Raw genomic sequence first — 5,247 nt, 5'->3', positions numbered from 1 at the left:
GAGCTTGAACCGCCAACCTTGCAGTTCAAACAGCTTTGCAGTCTGACGCATTAGCCCACAGCACCACACCAGGACTCCATATATGTCCATACATATATCTAAATAAATTACCACTAGTCCAATCCAGGATATTGCCCTGTCACTCATAAAACTATGTAACTATGTTCTAGCCCCAAAAGTAACAACAAATACTAAACCTAGTGGAAAATTAGAGCAAAGAGCCATTCAACTTCAATCTTTACATACCATGAAGAAAACATTAAAACATACAATGGAGAAGTGTACATGCTGATTGCTCACCTGTAGTACTATGGACTTTTAACTGTGTCCCCTTTTCAAGTGATACAGTAAAAAAAACTCGGTTACAAAAAAAAAAAAAAAAAAAAAGAAGAAGAAAAGCAGAGAGATCATTTGAGGAGGCAAGAGACAGTAGTGGTATGGACCAGAGAGAGTGGCCTTCCCAATTTCTCTCACCATTCCCAGCACCTGGCAGGGGCTTAGTAAACGTTTTTCAAGTGAACAAATATCTAATAGCCAACATAACTAACCCCTGTGTCACAGTTGCAAGAAGGTAGTAGGGGCCAGATCTATCCAGGACATAAACGTGTGGTTCCCCACAACAGCTACCATATGAGTCAGGCAAGTCCTTTACTACTTCACTATTCAAATTGTGGTTCTTGGCCAAAAAGAATTACTGATCACCAGAGTGCTTGTTAGGAATGCAGAATCTCAGGCCCTACGCCAGACCTGCTGTATTAGAATCTGTATTTTTAACAAGATTTCCAGATGATTCATGTACACATTAAAGTATCAGAAGTGCTATCCTTCAACACACTGCCAGTTACATATTTAGTTAATCTAACACTTTCCATGGTTTTCCATTTCCCAGATGAAGTCTAAGCTCCTTTCCCATCATTCCTTCTGCTTATTCTCTACTTCAGCCACACTGAACTTCTTGCTGCTTCCCTTAAAACTCCATATTCCCTGGTGTCTTAACTTACTTACCCATCCTTTAAAACAGGGGTGGGAAACTTTTTTCTGCCAAAATGCATAACATCATTCATAAGCCATACAAAATTATCAACTTAAAAATTAGCCTGCTACACCCAGAACCTTCTGACTTGGGACATTCCCACTTGAAGAGACATGCAGAGCATAGAGAAGACAGAACAACAGTGGACTCTAGGCCCATGGACTGAGAAAAGCAGCAAGCCTGTGGGCAGGAGGATGGCTTGCAAAATGTACCCTTTGGACATTGAAACAAATATATATTTACAGTGTGTTATACTAATCGCACAGTAACAATTCGAAACTACCAGCTGTTGCGCAGGAGAAAGATGAGGTTTTCTTCTCCCGTAAAGATTTACAGCCTCGGAAACCCCGTACAGGGTAGCTCTAAGTCAAAACAGGCTCCAGGGCACATAACAACAACAATAACATGTATATGCCAAAAAAAAAAAAAGAGGTAAATGCTGTTGGCTAAGGGATGAGGCTTTCTGCTCCCATACAGCCTCAGAAACCTTGTACAGGGTCGCTATGAGTCGGAACTGACTCTACTGCACATAACAACAACAATAAGAGCTCTGGTAGCATAGTAGTTAGGAATAGGGCTGCAAACCTCAAGGTCCACAGTTCGAAACGACCAGTTGTTCTGCGGGAAAAAGATGAGGCTTTCTGCTCCCGTAAAGATTTACAGCGTCGGAAACCCTGTACAGGGTCTCTATGAGTCGCAACCAACTCCATGGCACAATATAACAACAACAACAAGGGTACAAGGAGGGGATTGTAATCATTACAAAGATTTGCTGATACTGCCCTGTATGCCTTCACTCTCTCAATACACAATAAAAGCTTTAAAAAAAAAAACCCTGCAGACCAACCTGCTGGGAGACCAGAAGAATCTTATGGAAAGAAAGACTTGCAGAAAAAAAGTGAATTGTTTGACTGTTTGAATATCAAGCAAGCTGTTTGCTTAGGAGGCAACAAAGCAAGAAAAGTCAAGCCTTCAGGGAAAGTTGCCTTCTAAGACTGAAACTCAAAGGGGACCCACAGCAGTCTAGTGTGCTTGCTGGTGACCACCTGGGTCTACCTGTGAATGTAAGTGGGGGAAATGAAGCAATGAAGATATGGGCTGAGTCTGGCCATATTCTATCAACACCCATTGACCTGGAAATGAGAGAGAGAAGACAAAGTGCTGGCTAGTCTGAAGTTTAGGGAGATGTGTAAACTACCAAGCCATGGTCTACTGACCTAGCTACTGGGGCCTAGAGCTGAGAGTGAAGTGATCAGCTGGTGTGAAGTGCAGGGTGGCATGTGTTAACTCCCAAACTTGCAGTTAGTACCCATTTGACCTAGCTTGGATGACCAGAACTCCACCAGATGAAGGTAAAGATGCTTGATACTGTTAGCAAGTGTAAACTGCTATAATTTGATGAACTGGACCTTTGCTTATGGATGCAGTTGCTCAAAATTCCAACTGGGATGAAAGGATTCTTCATACCAAGTAACAGCTTGCTTCCTCAGGGCACTGGGTTGGTAGGCATGGGCAATCTAGTCCTGGCATGGCGCTGTGGGTTAATGCGCCAGACTGCAAAGCCGTTTGGACTGCAAGGTCGGTGGTTCAAGCTTACCAACTGCTCCTTGGAAACCATATACAGGGTCACTATGGGTCGGAATCAACTCAACGGTACTTCACAACAACAATAATAAAGGCACAAAGTGGCTGCCTTACAAGCTTTCATGAGTGTGCTTATTTTCAGAATGAGGAGGGTAATGTAGAATCCCCACTGAATAGTTTTCCTCTACTCCAAATTGATCTGGTAAAAGGGAGTGGGGGATAATGCTGATAGGATTTTATGATTGAATTGTGAGACTGTTAGCAGGATTCATTGTGATTGTCACAACTGTAATGATAGTAGATGCATAACTAAAAGGGGAGAGTAGCTAGTCTATCATTTCAGGAACAAGAAGGAAAAGAATGAGTGGAGTATGAGATCCTACCTAGAAAAGCAATGACAGCAGAGATGGTGGCAGAGGTGCTGTCGTGGAGAGATAGAGCAGCTGTGGGCTCTAATCTAGGCCCATGGAATGAGTAAAGCTGTGTGCCTGTGGGCAGGAGCTGGCTTGCAGAATATGCCCTTAGGACATTTAAATAAATATATATATTTTTTGTTTTGTATGTGTACAACAAATGTTTTTGCTTTGTTCATTTGTGAAATATAAGATGTAAAAGGGAAACCACAGGGAGGAAGTAGGATAATTGTTGTTGCAGGGAAGGGATTGTAATCACTGAGATGAAACAAAGCATATAATTTGTTGAATGTAAAGCTGATGATATTGTCTGTTAACCTTCACGCAATTCACAATAAAAGTTTTTTAAAAGGTTATGGAAGATCTATATGAACTGGCAGTAAAAAAATGTTCAACTTAAGTTATATAAAAAAATCAGGTTGCTAAATAGCATGTAGGTACAATGTGTTTTTTGGAAAACATAATAATTAGCTTAACATTTGATTGGTTAAAAAAATTAACCTGCTATATTTGGTCAAATATTTAATGAACTCATTCCTAATGTGATGCCTGGAACTGCAGTTGCCTTGGTAGGACCAGACCAAATGATTTCAAGGCCTTTGTACGGCCCATGGGCTGATTGTTCCCCATTCCTGCTTTAAGACTGAATCTAAAGACTGTTCCTGGTAGAATGAATTGTCTCCTTCTCTGGGTTACCTTTGTACCTGACACACTATGCTGTACTGATTCCTGTGACTGTTTCCTCAACTGTCCAAGAGCCTCCTGAGGGCAGGGACTAGGTCCTTTTCATCTCTTTATCTCCAGCGCTAGACATTGAGGACTGACCGAATGAATACATGACCAAGTCCCTAACGACTATTCAAGGAGCTTGGCATGAAGGGAACATGTCCAGTCTCTCTAGAGGAGGCATACTGAAGGTGGGTTGGAGTGGGGAGAAAAAGGCCTCTGGAGTCAGAAAGACCTAGGTTCATACCTGGCTCTGCCAATCACTTGCCGTGTGACCCCAGGCAAGTCACTTCATGTATCTGAGCTTCAATTTCTTCTTCTGCATAACCACACCATCTTCACAATGGTTCAAAAGATACCCAAGCAAAGTGCTTAGACCAGAGCCTGAACCCCAAATGACCAGGCCTCCCTCAACCCATTAGGCCAGTCACTTGGCGCCAGGGGAAAGGACTATGAGTCACAACTGATTCCAGGGACTCTGACCCACAGACTGGTTATTCTGCCTGCCCCGGATGGAGCCTCAGACTAATGTCAGCAAAGCTTTCAACAGTTTATGAAGGAATGAGCGCTTGGAAGGAAAAGGAGGAGGACTATCAGACCACTCAACTTAACACTCAGGCACAGTTCCCTGGTGGATCAAGGCTGGCACTGGGCCCAGGCCTGACATTCAACTGGGGGACACATAACATGTTTGTGAAGACAAGAAGAATTCTACCATCTAGCTCACCCCTCTCTGTCATGCACAGCATTCAGCTTCTACCCTATGTCTCGCCAATACTCCACTCCCATCTAGAAACATGCCAGCCCTGAGGAATTTGGAGAAGGAGTTCTCATTTTCAGCTGGACAGTCAGCAGGGAGGGTCAGAAGGAAGTGTGTTGGAGCCCCTGAGGTCAGTGTGGTTTGGAGGTTAGGGAGATTGGGTTCACCAGTCAGGCTGCAACTTGTGGTTGCAATTTGGGGCAAGAGCACAAGGATCTAAATATTTATGAGTTATAAATGTAGTTTATAAATCAGGCAGCTCCTGGCAGTCCCGCAGACCTGGGGTAGATTCACCAACAAAGCCTGGGTTAGAGCAGGGGCACACCAACCTGGACCCAAGAACTCCTCTCCCCACGGGAAAGTTGTGACTGGCAGAGAGGCAGAACAGCCCACAGGGCACTGGGCACCATTTATAGTTAGCTCAATGTGCTGGCAAGTCTCACCCATGATTACATTTCCTCCTTAAATCGGCCTTGTGAGATGGCTTTTATAAGATATCTCCTTTCCAGGGAAGAAAGTGAGGTTCAAGAGGGGAAGAAATTTGTCCACAGTCACATAGTTGGCAAGTGGAAGACATGGGATGTTCAACTCCAAAATCCATCCTCTCTTTCCTAAGCCAAGCAGTTACCATCTGCTAAAGTAAGCTGGCTCCTTGTCCCGCTCATAGGCTTGCCCTGGGGCCCAAGCACAGAAAGGAGGAGTTCTAGGTGCTGTGAGAACCCAGTAAGAGA

This window comes from Chrysochloris asiatica, unplaced genomic scaffold (assembly GCF_000296735.1).
Source record: "Chrysochloris asiatica unplaced genomic scaffold, ChrAsi1.0 scaffold00047, whole genome shotgun sequence".
Classification (NCBI taxonomy): Eukaryota; Metazoa; Chordata; class Mammalia; order Afrosoricida; family Chrysochloridae; genus Chrysochloris; species Chrysochloris asiatica.
Note: the sequence above shows the minus strand (reverse complement) of the source record.